The following is an 18,991-nucleotide window of genomic DNA, read 5'->3' on the forward strand; positions in this document are numbered from 1 at the left end:
AGAAATCTGTAAATCTCAAACAAGGTTTTGTATGTTTTCTCATGTATAAGACAGCTTTGAAATATTTCTTTCCATACTACGTGGATAAAAGAAAAAACAAACCCAAGAAGACAAGTATAGAGTGAGTAAATGACTTGCTGATGTTCCTTCAAAATAATTTGTGGAGAACTGGAAACAGGACCAAGAGCTAGTTTCAGTTTGGAAGGTTTTGACCAGAAGACAATTCCTCCCTCACGGGTAGTTTGTTCTGAAAATAGCTCAGAATTGTGAGGACACTGAAAGTTTTAGTTAAAAAAGGAAAAAAGGAAATTTTAAGTTAAAGTTCTAAGCTTCCTTGTATATTTTGGTGCAAGTCAAGCAATTAGAACTTAATTACTGTTAGAAAGCCATTTGATCAATGGATCCTGTGTAGAACATAGAAAAATTCCAGTTCATCTATGGTTGTGTCAGTGCTCTGTAAAGTTGACAACTGCAGCAGTGTTAAAGGAGCTGGCAACATGAGAGAGGACAGATTTATCATGAAAACCATGCAGACTACGGGACATAAATTTTACTGATTCACTGATACTGGTTTTAATGGCAAACTGCCGAAAGCAAAAAAATGTATGAATAAAAAAGTTTCCCTCTAATTCACAGAAAATCAGCAGCCTTAGGACATACTGATTTATGCTTTATGCTTCTGTTCCTGGCTGGTCCCATCTGCCAGTCTCTGTAATGCTGGTCTTTTAGAACGTGTGTGTCATGTTGAACTCCAGAGTCGATCCAGATTTGATAGTTTTGTAAAGTTGTATTGAAGATCAGGCATATAATCAAAACAAATTATAATACTTCCTGCTCTTAGGATATGTTTAAACATCATACTTTTAATTGCTTATGCTATAAAGTTTTAGGACTCCCTCAAAGGAATATTTTAATTATATATCTGCTGAAGGAAACTAATAAAATTATTAGGTTGGTGCAAAAATAATTGTAGTTTTTACCACCAACTTTTTAACCACCAACTTTCAAGCAGCGTATCTCAGATAAGAAAAAAAAATGTATTAATCGAAAGAACCATTAGAATCTATGCATTTTTTGCCAATAAGAAATAAGTCTGTTTATTCCGGTAGCATAGAATTTAGAATCTTGGAACTGATTATTTCTTCAAAGATGTTTTGATCTGTTGCTTGGTTGTGGAAAACCTCTTGCATTAAGTTGTTGAGGTGCTTGAAAATGTGGTAGTCAGTGGGACAGAGATCTGGTGAGTAAGCTGGGTGAGGCAGAGCTACATAAACCCAGTTTGTGCAGCTTCTGCAGAGTCATTTGTATGACATAGTTGGGTATTGTCATTGATCCTTTTCAATTGACCAGTGTTGGACGTAACCATTGCAGTTTTGGGTGCGTTTTTTCAGTTTCCTGGCAATACACCTCTGCTGAAGTTTTGAAGGGATTCAGGTTGTTATAGTGGATGATTCCAATTGCCAACTACCAAACAGCCACTATGACACTCTTTTGATGCAGCTTCAGTTTGGGTAAGAGTTTTGGTGCTTCACCTCAGTCCAGCCACTGTGCAGAACACCATTGGTTGTCCTGTAGAATCCATTTACTGTCACATGTCACGATGCAATCAATTAATCTTTGTTGTGCAAAATAAGTGTAGAGCAGACATTGTAGGAATGATATTTTTATTTTCATTCAGCTTGTGCAGTACCCATTTGTTAAGCTTTTTTTGATTTTCCAGTTTGGTGCAAACGTCAAACAACTGTTGAACGGTCAGCATTCTGTTCTTTTGCTATGCAAAATATTTTATGTAGTGGAAATACCTAAATGGAAAACATTTTGAAGCAAATGCTAGATAGATAGTAGAGAAGCTTGTCTTTAATGAAGCTTCTAAACTAGCACGCCAATGTAGCCAAAAAAAAAAAAAAGAAAAATACTTAAGTGAAACCTATTCTTTTGGGGTTTTATGGGCCTTGCTCATATGGCTTTTGTTGATAATCATGCAGCTGCATTCTTGAAGGTGAGAATAGAGGAAAGGTGACTATTAAAGAGCAGTCATCTAAGCGTGTTATCCATAAATCATGTTTCTCTTATGTTGAAATCATTCTGTCCGAGAACATCTGTTGATACTAGTAAATAAAGATTTTATGATGCAGTAAGTATTGCACAGTCTGAATGAATGCTGTTAGGTTACTCCTGATCAATTCTTTTGATGTGCTACTTGTCATGAGAGAGCATCAAAGTAGAGCTTCTTTCCATTTGGTGTAAACATTAAGTGTCATTTATGGTGGAAAACTTGATAATGCGAAAGAAGTAAAGCTAGAACAAAATTGTTTATTTAACGTAACTTTAATCAAGTCTGCACTAGATAACTCAGTCTGTTGGGAACTGGGAGTTCCACACATTCATTTCCAATTCCCTTTAACTAAAATGATACATTCCACAATTACACTGAACAAAGAGCAAATACATAGATTTTTCAGCTTGGAGAATATACCGTTATGAGAAAGAAGGGCTCAATGTTAACCAATGGCAGGCTATATGTGATGCACACTCAGTGAATTTTTATGAACTCCTCTGCTGACAGCATATACAGTGGTATCTTCTCTACTGTATTTTTGTAGATAATGCTGTAATTGCGCTCTGCCCAATGGAAACATAAATGTCGTAAGGTTGATGCTCTTTATCCACTAGTAAATGCTTGCCAAAGCCTTCTTTCTGGAGGCTGAAAAAGGCATAGCATAGTAGTCTTTGACCTCTGGAATATAAAAGTATTTCTACACAAAGAGTGTTGCAGAAGATATCTACAGAGGCAAAAGATTAGAATTACTTTGGTAATATTCCCATCAGGTCATTCCAATATTTTATTCTATTGTAAGCCTTTTGGTCTTATACTTGAAAAAATAAAGGATTAACTGTTTTTATTAGGATATGTATTGTTGGAATCTGTCAGAACCATCAGTCAGGGTCAATTGATTTATTCTCTTTTTTTCAGTAATTCTCTGGAAATAAGTCTTTTTAAGAAACAGTGGCTATTTAATATCTTTTGAGGGATATGTTCCTTAGAAAAGCTTATAGGTACCTATAGATTGTGTTTAGGAAGTGTTACTTGGCTTCCATGGTTTGCAGAATACTTTGCCACGTAAATTATCTTACATGGTTTATACTTTAATTAGATACGCAGTTAAACATAAATGATTTGGTCTAACTAAAATGCAGAGAACTGCTGTAGGAGAAAAGGTAGAGTAATAGTGGGTATTTTATACAAAACTTCCTAAGGAGAAGCATCTCTTTGTGGGGTAAAAAGTTCAAAAATATCTTGAAACATTCCTTAAAGTACAACTAGAGCTTCGTAGCTCTACAGCTATGAAGTCATGTAGAACAAGATTCTAAGGACAAGCTTACAATGTTCTTGTTCGTCTCAGTCCTTAAATGTAACTTAAAGTGTACATAAATGTTAAGTAAATCTAGGAACAATAATTGTTTTCATAATATAGTCTCTTACACTGTAGGTTACCTGACCTAGATGTTACTGTAAAAAGCACTTTTCTAATCAGTATGCAGCAGCATTACCTGGCAGTTTCAGAATGAAAGACGTCAGAACCCAAATCAAAGTCGATCTCTAGATCTCACCTTCAGAACTCTGACATGCTTATAAATGCATTTGATCTGCTAAAATTTAGGTAGGAACAAGCAAAAGATTTTGCTACATCTGTCATGAATGCAGAGAATAAAATCTAAATTTGCTGTTTTATCCTTCAGAACTTAAAAGAAAGAAAGATTTCCCCAAATCCTATATTTCCTGAAACTTTACTGTGTCAAAATACACACTCAAAAAAATTATATAAACTTTATAGTGATTGTCTAAGGTCCCTGTTGTGGTACTTATCATACCTGTCAGTTCTGAGTTACTTGGACAAATTAAGATGACTAAGCAGAACTGTTATAGTTTGTCACTGCCCTCAAAGCCAGAGCTGGACTTGCCTATCCTAACACAATGCTATCTTGGAGAAAAGTTTAGGTGTCAAAGAGTGTCCTTCCCATGTGAGGTTCTCTTCCCAATGCTGCTGGCAGATGAAAGGAGTGCATCAAGCTCTGAAACAAGTGATCAGATCAGCTACGCACAGATACAGAGAGGGTTCTTGGGATACTCATCATTACCCAACAAAAGTAAATTAAGTGTGATATTCTTCCCATTTTGTCATCCTTATTATTTTAAACTTTTGGAATATTACAATTTATTTCCAGGATTTTGGAATTGATTTTTAAAATAATTTTGCTCTTAAAAGTGTTAAGGCTAAAAGGTAGTTCAGGGGCTTTGCATAGAAATAGTTCTGTTCCCATGGATATGTTCAACCTTTAAGCCTGAACAGTGGAACTTTCTAGCTGTGCCCACAATCCCTGTGCAATTATTTGGCCATCTGAAGAGAATTTGGTGCCTTTATGCCTAGCTGTGTGGGCTAGTTAGTGAAGTTCTGCTGTGGAGGAAGAGCTTTCTTTTGAATAGCTTTGGCCAGCAGTTGAGTAATGGATTGAGAACCTGAACTTCCTTGAGCAGTTTGTAATGAAGTGCATGAAATTATCAACTATATGGTGAGAAAGACGATTAAAGCGTGTACCTCTATTGAGACAGAGCATTATTATAAAAATTAACCTTTGTGCTCTCAGAAAAATTATTGGTTTGTTTTCAATAAAAGCTTATACGGTTAAAACGCAACTGATGCTACTGTATAAGCTCATTGAAAATAAAATGTGCTAGAAAGTACAGGAAAAGCAAGCCTACAAATATCCTTATGTAATTAACACCATAGTGTTATGGTCAGGTTTATTTCAGAAGTTAGTATAAATAACCGATCGTATACTACCATGGTTTGCTCTTTCTAATGGAACCTGTATTTATGATCTTGTGATGCGTCCTCTGTCTAGCATTGTCAGCAACATTACATGGCTGTACACGGCTCTGGTTTTGCTGTCCTGCCACTGGACTAGGAGACAGTAAAATAAGGAATGATGAAACAATATTAGAGTGTTTAGTTTTTAATGACTGGCATTTACTTCAGTGGTTTTGCAGGGAACCTTATGTATCCAAAACAATTGGAACATTGCAAGAAGAGCTTGTATACAGTGCCTTGTTTGACTGAGTGCTGTTCAGGGACAGTCCAATACGTTTTTAATCTGTACTGATTTTGAAACAAACAGTGATGTAAGGTGGAACAGACAAAAACCTATTATAACTTTAACCAGAGCCAACTCAGTATCATTTGCAGATACTTACCTTTCTTTTGCTAAAATACTTCAGAACATGAATTCTACTGCTTAAAGTAATAATGATTTGTTTCTGAAACAAATCATTGTCAGAGCAGACAGTATCTGTTCAAAAGACTTGATTTCATAAAGTTAGAATTATCCATAAGAAACCACGTTTAGCCTAAGTTTTCAATCACTTGGAACATATTTGCATTTCAATAGTCATAAGACCTCTACAAACTTCACAGTTTGAGCTAAGTAGTCCTATGATAGTTAAGGTGTTTTGTTCAGTAACATCTCTGTAGAATGGTCTTAATGATTCTTGCTGCCTTTTGATAGTCTGTCCCTTTTAATGTACGATTACTTTAAATGATTGCTTGGAACCAGAAAGGCACGTTTGATAGATATTAGATTTTTAGTTTGCTAGAAGTGATCAACGTGCCACTGTTTTGCTGAGTTCTAGTTTGAGAGATGGTTGGGCTATTTGATGTTGGCAGTAAAAATAGTAGTAATAAACATAATAAAATATATCAGAATCATAAGGAAAACATGAAAAGGAATGAATTCTTAAGTCTGTTGCATCTCTTCAGCTAGGAAAAAAAGGTTTAGTTTTCAATATATTCCAAAAGAAAAGTTAAAACTATAAGTAATTATTATGTTTTTCTTAGAGAAGGACCTTAGTCCTGAAGTTGAGAGCTTTCACCTACTGAATCCAGAGTGAGAACAATGAGCAAGGGAAACAGAGGAGTAGGGGGTGGTGAAAGAAGGCCTGGTCTCCTAGGGTTGGATCGTGATTGAAACTAATCTCTGATTGTGACGTGATGCCCTGCACTACCTGCCCAGAATATTGCAGTTAACTGCAGATAAAAGTTTGTGAAACATGACTGTCCAATTGCTTTTTGGTGGAAGTTTTTATTTTAAATTGTTAAAGAACAATAGAATTTACGGAAAATGTAAGAAGATAGTGAAAACAGGGAAATGATTTTGGACATTTAAAACAAGTGAGAAGTTTTTTCCGTGATAAGCATCTCAGTCTTTCAATGACTTTATTCCAAAAGGATTCAGTTTTACAAGGCCTGTTGGTTATATTAGAATTGCTTTTTTCATAGTTCCTCATTTAAATGATGTATTGTTAATTATCTGGATTTCTCAGGATGAGAGGTGGTAGTGGTAGATGTGAGTTTTATTACTCTACTTAGTGCTTATCAGTTAGTAGCGATAAAGATTCAAAAGCTAGTTAAAGCTTTGAATTTAATTGGTTTGGGATTCATGTGAATTTGGCAAATCCCTTTTTGACTGGAAAAAAATGGAGAAACTTTTTCACTGTTATTTCTAGGACAGTGTCTTTGTTTTCTTCTCTTTTGTTTTAATTAGTATTATGCTTGGTATTTCCCAATGGGTTTCTTTGACAAGATCTGGAATATGTAGGGTTTTGAAAGATAGGGATCCAAGTGCATTATTCTGCACTTTGAGAAGGTACCATCTGTCTCTAAGGGACTCATTATGAGGTTGGCTCTATACATAGCCGAACACTGTCAAGGAGAGGAGGGGGCATCCATCAGGTAGGCTGGTGAGATTTCTGTTGTAAGTGTGTACTTGAGTTCTTTAGACCTTTGGTGGAAGACCAAATCCTTCTTGCATGTGCCGTTGTGTAGAATTCTGTGCCCATTTTCCATGGCTGACACCCATACTGTGCTGCACAATCCTGAGAGTGTATTTTATAGAGGGCAGTCTGCAAACTGGCATAAAATTATACAAAACAGAGTTGTTTTTCCAAGTATGTTTCATGTTCCCGTTGCTATTTATTTTTTCACCCTCATTTGCCAAAGTAGTTTAATAAAAGTGCACTACTTTAACCTGAAATAAAGGTTTAGATAAGGAAGAATCCAAACAGAAAGATCTAAACAGGTTACGCCCCTCCCCACAGTGTTTCCTGAGGGAATCTCTTGCTGTATGCCCCTTAAATTGGTATGAAAGTGGTTTTTGGATGCAGCTAGAAGGGGCAAGATTTCCTCCTATGCTGTCAGTAGCGCTTATTGGACATTGTCCAAAGAGGTTTAAGGGAAAAAAAACCCTGTTTCCTTTTAAATCTCCTTTGCAGCTGGAAGCCAGGATTCTCAGGTTGAGGAAGTTTAAGTTAAATGAACTGTGAAAACAGAAGACAGTTTTATCTCTTCTTTCATTAATGGAGAGCAATTAATATTATGGAAATGAGAATTGTATGCGAACTTGTGTAGGTGCAAAAGGTGATACCACTCCTTAACTGTGATGAGAGAGGAGAGGTGCCATCCCTTTTTCTTGTCATCAGGCTTACTTTTAAATACTTTGTGTGGTATGTGGAGTGTGTAAGAATCTTTATTTTTTTTTTTTTGCAACCATGTCTTGTGAGATGATAAATTTGGGGAAACAAAAAAAAATGTCTCTATTTACTGACGAAATTTTAAAACCATGATACTGTGCTGCCTTAATGTAATTGAGCAGAAGGATCACTGTAAGGACCTTATAAGGAGTCCAGGGTTCCTTACTTCATGGTTCAGGTGGTACTAGATCATGGAATATGGGCCAGTTTTCACAATGCTGGGAACCAAGCCATGAATATAACTAAATACTGGACAAATATTTTTTGAAGCCTTAGATGTTTCAGCGAACTTGAAACAAGAAACCTAAATGTAGAAGAACTCAGTTTTCCGAGGCATTAATATAGGACTTGTTATAAAGTGAGTCCTAAGTAATTGGGTTTGACCTTGCTGGTTCTGGTGTTGAAGACCTGTGGAACTTCTGTGCAGAAATAATATAGAATATATTTTTCTACTAAGCTCTTCCCACACCTGCATATTACTGTCTTGGAACAAAACTTTTGAACTTGCAGTATGCACTTCTAGTTTGCCCACAATACTCTGTTCATCAGATGTCTATATTTCATTGAGTTCTTATGAAGTTAAGTAAATGAGAGGTTTGTTTTCTAGGCTTATTACTTAAACTTATAAATTACATTTTTATGGTGGGGGTGAGGAGCAGAGTTGCTGAAATATCATCTGCTCAGCATGAAAATCCTGGGAAATATGATACACAATTCTGACCTGAATCCTTGCAAACTCTCCGAATTCTGGGTTGCCAAGATGTTGTGATGTCAGTGTAGAATAGCACTGTGCTACCACTATGCCAGCAGCAATAAAGATATGCTGCATGTATCTCATTAATGTTTAATTCCCATGCAGGGTTCAGATAGAAGTTTCACATGCATCAGTAATGTTTGCTCTGTAGCTGTCTTGTGGCTCCACATGCAAATATTTCAAAATAAGCTTCCAATGGTTAAACTGTATAAAAGAAATTAACATTGGAGACAAACCTTTTACATGAGTTAATGTGGTGTTCAGTGCAAACTCCCTTATTGATTGACCACAAATGACATTGCTTGAGGATTCAATAATTAAAGACCCTCTTAGCTATTTTATCCTAAATTACTCTTGTATTCTCTCTTGCCTCTCAGTAAACTCCAAAGTCATTTAAAATGGCAGAATTGGTAGACAATGTTAGTGGACTTACTTGTTACACGTGTACAGTTAATTTAAATGTGCTTTGGATCATTCTCAGGCAGTGAGGTCAGCTGGTATGAAAAAGAACATGTCTATATTATGAAACAATTTCAACCTCCAGCACAAGGGATAGGTGGTTAACATTCAAGCTATCACGTCTTTTATGGGAATTACCTTTGTTATCTGCTGTCTCCAGAACCAGGGAACTGTTTAGGGGAGTGTAGCTTGCTACACACCAAAACTGTTTGAGACCTAAAAACTTAACAGTCTAAACAAGTAAGTTTCTGTGCCCCCTAACAGTGTGATCTCCCTCTTTCCTGGCACTGCTTAATTTACTGGCATAAATATGCCTTTGGTTATGGTTGATACAATGAGAAGAAACGGCCTCAAGTTGCACCAGGGGATTGGATATTAGAAAAAATTTCTTTAACAGAAAGAGTGGTGAAACAGTGGAACAGGCTGCCCAGGGAAGTGGGGGAGTCTCCTTCCCTGGAGGTGTTCAAAAAAACAGGTAGACATGGCACTTCATGACATGGTTTAGTATGCATAGTGGGGTTGGCCTGATGGTTTGCCCTGGATGATATTAGAGGTCTTTTCAACCTTAATTATTCTATGATTCTAACTATTTTTAAAAGCTAGGAATCTATTCTGAGCTGTTAGGTTACAGGCCTTACGAGGAGCAGCTGAGAGAGCTGGGGGTGTTTAGCCTGGAGAAGAGGAGGCTGAGGGGAGACCTCATTGCTCTCTACAACTACCTGAAAGGAGGTTGTAGAGATGAGGGTGATGGCCTCTTCTCCCAAGTGACAGGGGACAGGATGAGAGGGAATGGCGTCAAGCTCCACCAGGGGAGATTTAGGCTGGACATTAGGAAAAAATTTTTCACTGAAAGGGTCATTGGGCACTGGAACAGGCTGCCCAGGGAGGTGGTTGAGTCACCTTCCCTGGAGGTGTTTAAGGCATGGGTGGACGAGGTGCTGAGGGGCATGGTTTAGTGTTTGATAGGAATGGTTGGACTCGATGATCCGGTGGGTCTCTTCCAACCTGGTTATTCTATGATCTGACAGAGAGATCACAAGATAATTCTTCCTATCCTAACCTCTCTGTCTGAATTACCCGCTAAATATATAAACGCGCATAAGGCAGAACTGTGCACAACACATTTTTTATTACCTGCACTGGCTTGGAACAGACATCTGTATAGGAAGGTTGAATATTAGTTTGAAGAAGAAAAGTCAGCAGTAGATAATAGAATTGTGAAGTGCAGATTTAGAAACAGTGGTGAAAACTGTATGTATGCAAGGTCAGTTAGAGAAAAGTACAAAGGTGAAAGAAAATAAGGAGCGTAGATCTGGAGTGTCGGAGGACTATATAATGAAAAGTAATGGTGTGACAGATCCTGGAAGAGAAATGACAACAGAAAAAACAAAATAGGGGGTTATAGTGGTGAAAAGATGGCCAAAGTAAATGGAAGTGGGCAGACTGGAGTTTTAAACCAGCAGAAAATCTTTAGTCTGAGAGCTGGTTTTGTAAAATTTAGCCATTTAGAAGTGTAAATCCCTCCAAATTAAAAATCATGTATTTGGAGGACTTTGAAGAAATTCTCATCCAAGTCTCTACTACATAGCAAGCACTTTCTAATTAGATTCTAGTCTGCTGGATTCATCTTCTGGCAGATATCAGAATTCTTGCCTCATTGCATAATTAGTAAAATAGAAATGTTCGTTCTGATAGATATATAGAGCAGTAAGGATATTTTAAAATTCCTGTCAAATCACTCCATGTAAATTACCTAATCAGATATCATAGCCATATAATGTAATGTAAAAACAGCAGAATTACAGCATTACAGAAATCAGCTAGCCTGGTTCCAGATTACAGGGTTTTATAATTACAATGTTTCTTCATCAACCCACTCCACTTCATGCTGTCACATGTTTGGAATCGTTACACACATTTATCTCTGTATATGTTTCTACACTCTTAAAAATGTATGATTTTCAAGTCGTTTTCTCCAGAAATCCTTTTTTTGGTGAGTGCTGAATGCTCGCATGTTGGTTACACACTAGTTAGTGTAAAGGCAAAACGGAGGCTCTGTAGAATACTGTTAATTCAGGAAAAACTGAGCAATTTCCTACCCCGCTACCACTATAGCTGTATGTCTAAATCCTCAACAGTGGGCAGTGATGATGCTCACCCTGAAAGGCAGACTGTGAAAATCTGAATGCTCAGAGTGCCTTCTTCTTAGAGATGCTCTGAGGCCTTGACCCAGGTTATTGCCAAATTATGGGAGAATGCTGTGGTTACACCTGATTTTAAAGGAAATGAGATTAAATGTCGTACTCACCAGCAAGTTACTCTTTAAAGAATTAGGAGTTTGATAAACAAAATGCTACAGTACATGTATATCTGAATTGAATCTCATCAGTATCAGTAAGAAATTAATGCATATTGGTTCCCTTGAAATAGAAATACCTTGTCCCTGGTGTTTCGCCTCTTCTTTTACAAGGAAGAAATAATACAGAAGAAAGATCTTTGTGCATGCAATAAAACAAGAAGAGCAAGGCAAACTTCTACTACCAAGTGGAAGGCAGTTCACACTCAAGTGTTTCTCACAAAAAAGTAGCAATGAGTTTGACTCCATTAGACTGGAGTTCTGAAAACTACTTATAAAAAACTTGGGTATTTTCGATATGTTCATGAAAACACCAAAGTATGATGAATGTTCTTTGGTAAGCTATGGCACAGGTCTACCATGGAAGCAGACGCCTGAGATAGCTCTGTGTAGACCCTCAAACCAAGAAATATGGTGCGAAAATATCCAAATTGATTGTCTGCTGCACTATTTGAGTCACTAAAACCTGATTAGCAGAAAGGATTATCTGTGTAATGTTTAGCTTGGAGAAAAGGAGGCTGAGGGGAGACCTCATCACTCTCTACAAGTACCTGAAAGGAAGTTGTGGTGAGGTGGATGTTGGTCTCTTCTGTCACAAGAGATAATGCCCTTCAGCTGTGTCATTGGAGGTTGAGACTGGATATTAGGAAATATTACTTCACAGAAATAATTGTCAAGCACTGGAACAGGCTTCCCGGGGAAGTGTTGGAGTCACCATCCCTGGAGGTATTTAAAAATGTGTGGGTATGGTGCTTAGGGACATGGTTTAGTAGTGGAGTTGGCAGCGTTAGATTTACAGATGGACTCAATTACCTGAAAGGTCTTTTCCAACGCAAGGGATTCCATGCTTCTATGAGGACTTGCCTCATAGCATAACCTGAATATATAACAACATAAGCAGGTACCAGTTTAGCAGTTTTTCTAACTTTTTCAGATTCGGTGTATTTGAAGCTGACTCTAATAATGTACTGCACACTGTAAGGAGGCAAGTGTATCTTATTTAACTTTCATAAAAAATTAAATATAATATGATGGATTTTTTTCTTATGGAAAAATGTGCCATAAAATGAAAAGGTCTTTTATTTGCCTCTTTAATTCTCAGATGGTAAATCTGATCAATTTTTTTGAGAGATTTAACATGCCTAGGGTCAGATTAGAAATAGACAACAAGTTTTTACATCATTGTGGCCTCTTTATAAAACAGTTAATTTTTCTTTTTCAGCTTCACATCCTTTTTCTCAAACACAAGGCTTTGTGCTGTTTGAAAGAAATCAACTAAATTTGTCCTTACTCTACAGTTTCCTCCTGTGTTCAGTTTCATTAAAGTCCTTTTTCATAATACAAACCTCTTCCTAGATGTGACAAGATCAAATGTGTCTTGTGTTGTTTATGTACGTTAGATGCACAACAAAACTGAAATAATCCTGTGATTTTAATCAAGGCAAAGTTTTAACCATCCCAAATCCTCTTTCCCTGCAACACCAAAGATCTGTGATAATGCAAGTGAAATACAGAAAAAGGATTGATCGGTTTAACATATTCAGTTCAGTTTATTATTAGATTCATCTTAAATAAATAACAAAAGCAAAACCACGTAGGTCTGTCTCTTATAGTGGCTGAGCTGGGTTGGTCTTTTTGAAACTGTATGCGGTTAAGTGTTGTTAAGACACGTTCATTCAAGTGTCTAATGCTTTTAGTTCAGCCAGCAGATATCAGTGTCATTTTCATATGAAAGCCTAATACTGGAACTCTGTTAAAAAACAAGTCTGTGACTGTTGTTTTGTCATATTTCTGTTCCTTTTTCATTCTAGCATTCTTTTGTGGGAATGCAAGCAAGGGAGACCTGTCAGATTCCAATATTATCTGATCAGGTTCTTTTTAGGTATTCCATGCTAGGGTGGTTTAATGTTTAATTAGCAAGTTTGCTTATTTCATGTATTTGGCATTCCAAGGGATTTTGACTTAGCATAGTGATACAGCAATATACTGGAATTACAACACAAACATAATATCACAAGACCAGTCCCTGTATGCTCACTGTCATCATGCTGATTGTCCACAGGAAAGGAATATGGAAGTTGAAGCAAACTCAAGCTGGAAAGGAATATGGAAGTTGAAGCAAACTCAAGCCTATTGCTCTCTTCAAAGTTTAAATACTTTTCCAAACTTTAGAATTTAGATTGGCCTGAACCATGTATACACTTCCCCATCTCCACTAATTATCTCAGGAAAGGATGTTTATACAGCCTGGTGGCCCCCAGTACACCAGTATTCCTAAAAACAAAGGTTACCTCTAGCCCTCTTTACATTAAGATAAATTTGGCTTGCTTAATGATAACTGATGCTCATTCTTTACCTTATTCCCTGAACTCATTGTTTTTGCCCATCTTCTCTGAGGTGCCTTCCACCATGGTTGTGTGCCAGTCAGTTGCATTCCACCCCTTGGCTCAGGCCAACGTTAAACTGGTGTAGCATGGTGAAATCAATACATTCATCATATGAGACCAGCCCTCTTACAGGACCAAATCCTGCAGTCTTGGTAGTTTCACAGATCTTTGGGTAGACTTCAGAGATGTGTTTTACCCTTCCCTGATTTGATCTTCAAATTATCTTGGTGGCATGCATAAATGAATCTTTGTCCAGGATGGAAGTGTTTAATAGAACATTGATGCCCTAAGAAAACTATTCAATCTAGAACTGATATTACTATATGGATGTTTCTGATTTGATGATGTTTGCATTTTTTTCTGTAGTGCCTTGTCTTCTCTGGAGACTAATGTCACACCTGAAAACCCCAGTTACATTTCAATGATTTTGACAACCCTACAGACTGCAGGTGTCTAAGAAAAAAAGAAAAAGTTATATCACAGATCTTTAGGATTAAGAAAACATTGAGTTAAAGACACATTTGAAAGCTCTGTCTGTATTGCTTCTGTATTTCTCTGTTTCAAACTCTCGTTTAACAAGAATTGTTCTCTCTAACAAAGCCATGAATGTCTGGATAAGCCAAAGATTGGGGCTGCTATTTGGCTCCCTCTGGCCTTCAGCATACATTTCCACTGCTCATTCACAACTTTCCTTCCCTCCTGCCTAAAATACCTATATGAACCTTTTAATAAGAACTCAGAAGGCAAAGAAATGGCAGTCCAGAAGAGAACTAAATCAAAGACCTGCTCAGTTTCTACCTAATTGGTTCTGGTTTTCTGCTGTTTTTTCTTTTGATACTTTCAAGGTCATTCCTAACCAAGGGCAGAGTCTGGACAAGAACCCAAAAGAAAGTACTAGGGAAGGCTGGTGGCAGAAAAGCTATGAATCTGGTGTTGTGAACGTAACACTGACCTAGACTGAAAAAACAGTTTTAAAACCAAAATAAATATACCCTCTTCTATGGAAAATGTGAGGGAGGAAAATGTTGTCTAGCTTACGCAGGACATAAAGCTGTATATACAATCCAATGTTAATTTTCTTATCTGAAGGCGACCTGAGGAAGAAGAGGCATCTGTGGCTTAGCCGAAGTAAGGCTGACCTGGAATATTCTCCAAAAATATTTTCTTCATAGGAATATAGGAAAGGGCCACCTCAATCATAGTCCATTCTTTCAAACTAACAATTTGTTGTACAGCTTTTCTTTTTGCTGAAATTGGAATGTTTTGCACAGAGAATTTTCATTTCAGCAAAGCTGAGGGTAGGGCTCTGACAGGTTCCTGCTGGGTTTCTAGCTGGCTTTCCTGCCTCAGCCTTTGGCAAGCTGCCTGGCAGGTTGACAAGTAATGGAAAGCTTAACAAACCAGGCAGTTCTGGTGCCTGTGCTCATCACTCTGTCATAGGTGAAACTTGCAGGCTTTTTAAGACCCATGATTCCAAGGTAATTTGGTAGGTGGACTGCTCCGGACTGATGGCTTGATTTCCTTTTTAAACTGTGGCATAAGAATATAAGCAACATGAATGCTGATCAGAGACTACAGATTTTTAAATAACTTTGCAGAACGGCAGAAAAATGTTAAGTCAAAAAGTATTTATAACATGTGAAGGGGAAAACTTTCATGTGAAATGACTTTATGTCTCTTGATTTGATAGGAAAATAAATACATGCTATTTTTATTGAATTAAAATGTTTTTTGATGTTGATGCTGCTTAGTAGAAACATCCAACATTAAAACAATTTTATTACTGTGGTAATACATTGTAATCTCAATGGGCTGCTATATGTTTCTGTTAGTAACTGATAATTAGATATTCAAAATCTTGTTATCACACGTGAATTGGGAAATTCATATGTGAAGGAGATCAAATGAAATATAGAATGTTTGTTCTCTGATGCTTGCCCTGTTTGTTAGTTTTTATTAGCAGATTGTCTTGTTTTGGATGATTGTGTTGAAGGGGGTAAAAGGTAACTAGCTGTGAAGACTTGGCAAACTACTCAGTAATAAAATGTTAGCCTGACTTCTTACATGAAATTGTGGCATCCTCAAATAACTTGTTGGTGGTTACAAATGAATCTAGGAGAAGTGGTAAAATACTAATTGGGGTCTACTAATAGGGGTTGCTCCACCTAGTCTAATGGATACAATAATTTCCAGTGTCAGAGTGAGTTAATTCAGAATTTGGTCCTTCTGCAGAAAGAATACATCTCTTCGAAAACACAACCCCCTACCACCACCACCTTGCTTTCCCATCCAGACACAGTAGTGTTATTGTTCTGTGCTCTCCAGTGCCTGAGGTCCTATCTCGCACTAAAGACTGGCAGAACAGGTAGAATGCAGATTTTATTCTTCAGAGGTAGAAACTCCCTGCAACTCTTCCTTCCTTTCTTGAGACTGCGTTGGGCTTGCTTTCTGTTGTTTCACTCCTGATTGATAGCCTGATTGAAATGTAAATATATTCAGAGCATTTTTTCCTAAAAGAGATTTGATTCAAGCACATCTCTCTTCTCAATTTTCTCTATGCCTGATCTATTTGCTTTAAGAGAATGAAATAAATTTGCAGTGCCATCTTGTAAATATGTCTTCTGTTAGCTTTCACCACATTTTGATCAGCTACCTGCTGTTTTGCTAAGCGCATTATTTCTGTTCACTTCTTAATGCCAAGCAGGAAGTGGTAATGAACATGGTCTTACAGCACCACAGGAAAAAAGCTTCCTTCTGCAATTCTTTATCCCATCTAAGATCTACGTCATACAAACCCTTCTTGATCACTGTTCTAACATTGTCATTCCTTTCCTCTCTTAAAGATTTCCAGGTCTGGCTTCTTACATCGCCCTGGAGATCTACTGCAATTTCCCATAATATTCCAACTGTGTCTTTCAATTCAGTACAAATTGGCAGTGCTGCTGCAGTCAGCATGCATATATCTTTCCTTCTGCTTGGGGCTCTTCCTCCTTCCAGAACGTATTTCTACACCCTTTTCTGTCTATAGGAATCTGTCTTTTCTATAGACTTTGTTCTGGAAGTTAAGTAGTTCTGTCAGTTCCCTGATTAGACCAGGTCTCGCAGGCTGCAATTTACTTTGCGTTTCTTCTTAGGCTCACATACTTGAGTTCCTCCTTCTTTGTTTATTATGTCTTTTGCATTCTCAGTGAAAGAATGGAAGGATCCCACGCGATGTGCTGCTGTCTTCTAAATGATTATTCTTAACTCCATCTTTTTCACTGGTTAGCCATGGCCTCATTATTTCTTTCTGGTTCAATAACAGTTATCCATCAGTACCTTTTTCCTGAGTAATGTAGGCCTCCTTTTTATCCTTTTAAAGCCCTTTGTTTTATTTCAGATTCAATGTGTAGTCTACTCTGAATAGCTAATACACATCTTCCTTTTTTTGAAATAAGTAGCTATTTCTGTATGGGAAGCTTAAAATAAAAGCAAAGATCGCCACCAAAAAGCTGTTTGAGCTACATTTCCCTTAATCTCCAATTGTAATTATGACCCTCTTAATCTGTTAGCCATATTTCAGTGAACAACATGGTAGCTTTTATAAAAATATATTTAATTGTCAATTCCCGCCTCCTGGAATATTATCAGTATTTATGTAGTATTGCTATAGAAAACAATTTTTGTATATGAAACAAGTTTTTACTGTGCTTTGTGCTATTGGATCATTAGAAAGCACTTGAAAGGAGGCAAGGGTTAAGTTTAGCTTGGTCAAAAGCAGAAGCACTTCAGAAAAACCAGCATGCCTGGTCAGAAATAAAAGTTAACATGTCTTACACTAACTTTAGTGATGCTGTGGGAATATTGTGTATTAGGGTAACTATGGACAAAATCTGGTAGGTATGCCTTGTCCTCTAGGAACAGGGTGGATGATTTGATGTAGGCATGTCTCCCTAAGGGCTCTGATTAGAGCAGGACAATAGAAGTCTCAAGCAGAGTGGTTAAAATTTACTTCTGTTACCTGAACCTGGCAGCCTTTAAACTGCCTGCCTTTTCCAGCTCTGCCCCAACAGGGATTTCAGTTTTTTCCACCACAGCCAAGAGACTGGCTTAACTAGAATTTATCCCTGTACTGTATTGTTGTTCGATTAGCTTCTTCTCAGTGATCTTCATAATTTTCTGTCCCTTTTGGAACTACTTCCCACTGTTAATGGTTTGGTTTAAGTCTCTTGAAGGTCATGGTAATCTACGGGATCATTGTCCGGTTCAATTTTTTTTTTTACTGATTGTTTCTGGGCAGGCATTGCTATCTTTCTTTTCATTAACTTTCCCCTGTTTTTATTCTTGCTTTTAATGCACAAATCTTGTCTTAGGGCATATCCAGTAGTCATCTATTCTGATTCTTAACACACAGATGTGAAGTCTTTCACAAGGGGCTAGGAGATCATAGTTTGTGATGGTAGAGCTGACACAGAAGATTTTCTGTGCTCTCTTTGTGTTACTCCACTGGAGAAAGAATGTGTATATTTTTTTTTATACCATCTTTTTGAGCTCCTGTTCCTCACCCTGTCCAGAGACTGAGAGAAATCTTAAAACAAAAATAACTGTAAACACGAGCTATCAGTGCAGCAGAGATTGGTGAGCTTGTGAAGTTCCATTTGACATAAAGCAGTAGGACATATGCTGTCATGTATTTAAAAGTCATAGTCTGGGTATTTTTTATTTTTAGCCAATTGAAGAAAATGTGTATTTAATAAAATTAATTTTAATTTATAATCTGAGTGCTCTTTATGGCAATTGCAACATGAACGTCCATTGGTTCCCTAAGTTGATTTCTGCTGAATTGTTAGATAGAAGCATAATTGCATAATCTCTATAATTGCATGCTGCCTTCTTGTATGCATTCAGATCTGATTAAAATAATCTCTTCTGCCACCCTGTCTGTATATTCATAAAGGTCAAATGTGTTATTAGGCTTGACTATTCTGCTGCAGGATATAAAGGACTTTTTACAGCATCTGTAATGCGATACACACAGAAGACTTACTGCTTACAAAATGACACCTACTGGACTCGATAATCAGAGGCACATTTTTTTTCTTATCTACTTCATTTTAAGTCATGGTGCCAGATCTAATGGAGCCAGAGGATAAACTGTGAACCTGACTGAAAAGCTGTGGTGTTCCCTTGATGATGCTGAATATTGAAGTGATGTTAGTCTTGAGTCAATCATCTTTTTTGGTCTTTACACTCATGTTGTGTTCAGAACACTTAGTGCAATAGATACTTGTGGGGAAATAGATACAATTCCCTTTCCCTTCTCTTTGAACAAGTAGAATGTGGCTCACAATACTTTAAGTATAGTATATTTGAATGCTATAGATGTTTTTTTTCCCTGGGCCTGTGACCCAGCTACAACTGACTGGTACTCTGCCAGAGTAGCACTTAGACACATAAACCTGCCAGTATTC

General features: G+C 37.2%; 1 protein-coding gene across 1 annotated transcript in view; it reads left to right on the top strand.

Annotated features, from left to right (window-relative positions):
* Positions 1-234: 234 nt before the first annotated feature.
* Positions 235-18,991, top strand: part of GHITM (growth hormone inducible transmembrane protein) — a 281,577-nt gene continuing 262,820 nt past the window's right edge. Inside the window, exon 1 of the mRNA XM_069863190.1 lies at positions 235-244. The gene's annotated coding sequence lies outside the window, so the exon portion shown is untranslated. The remainder of the gene's footprint in view (positions 245-18,991) is intronic.

This window comes from Phaenicophaeus curvirostris, chromosome 9, assembly GCF_032191515.1.
Source record: "Phaenicophaeus curvirostris isolate KB17595 chromosome 9, BPBGC_Pcur_1.0, whole genome shotgun sequence".
Lineage (NCBI taxonomy): Eukaryota > Metazoa > Chordata > Aves > Cuculiformes > Cuculidae > Phaenicophaeus > Phaenicophaeus curvirostris.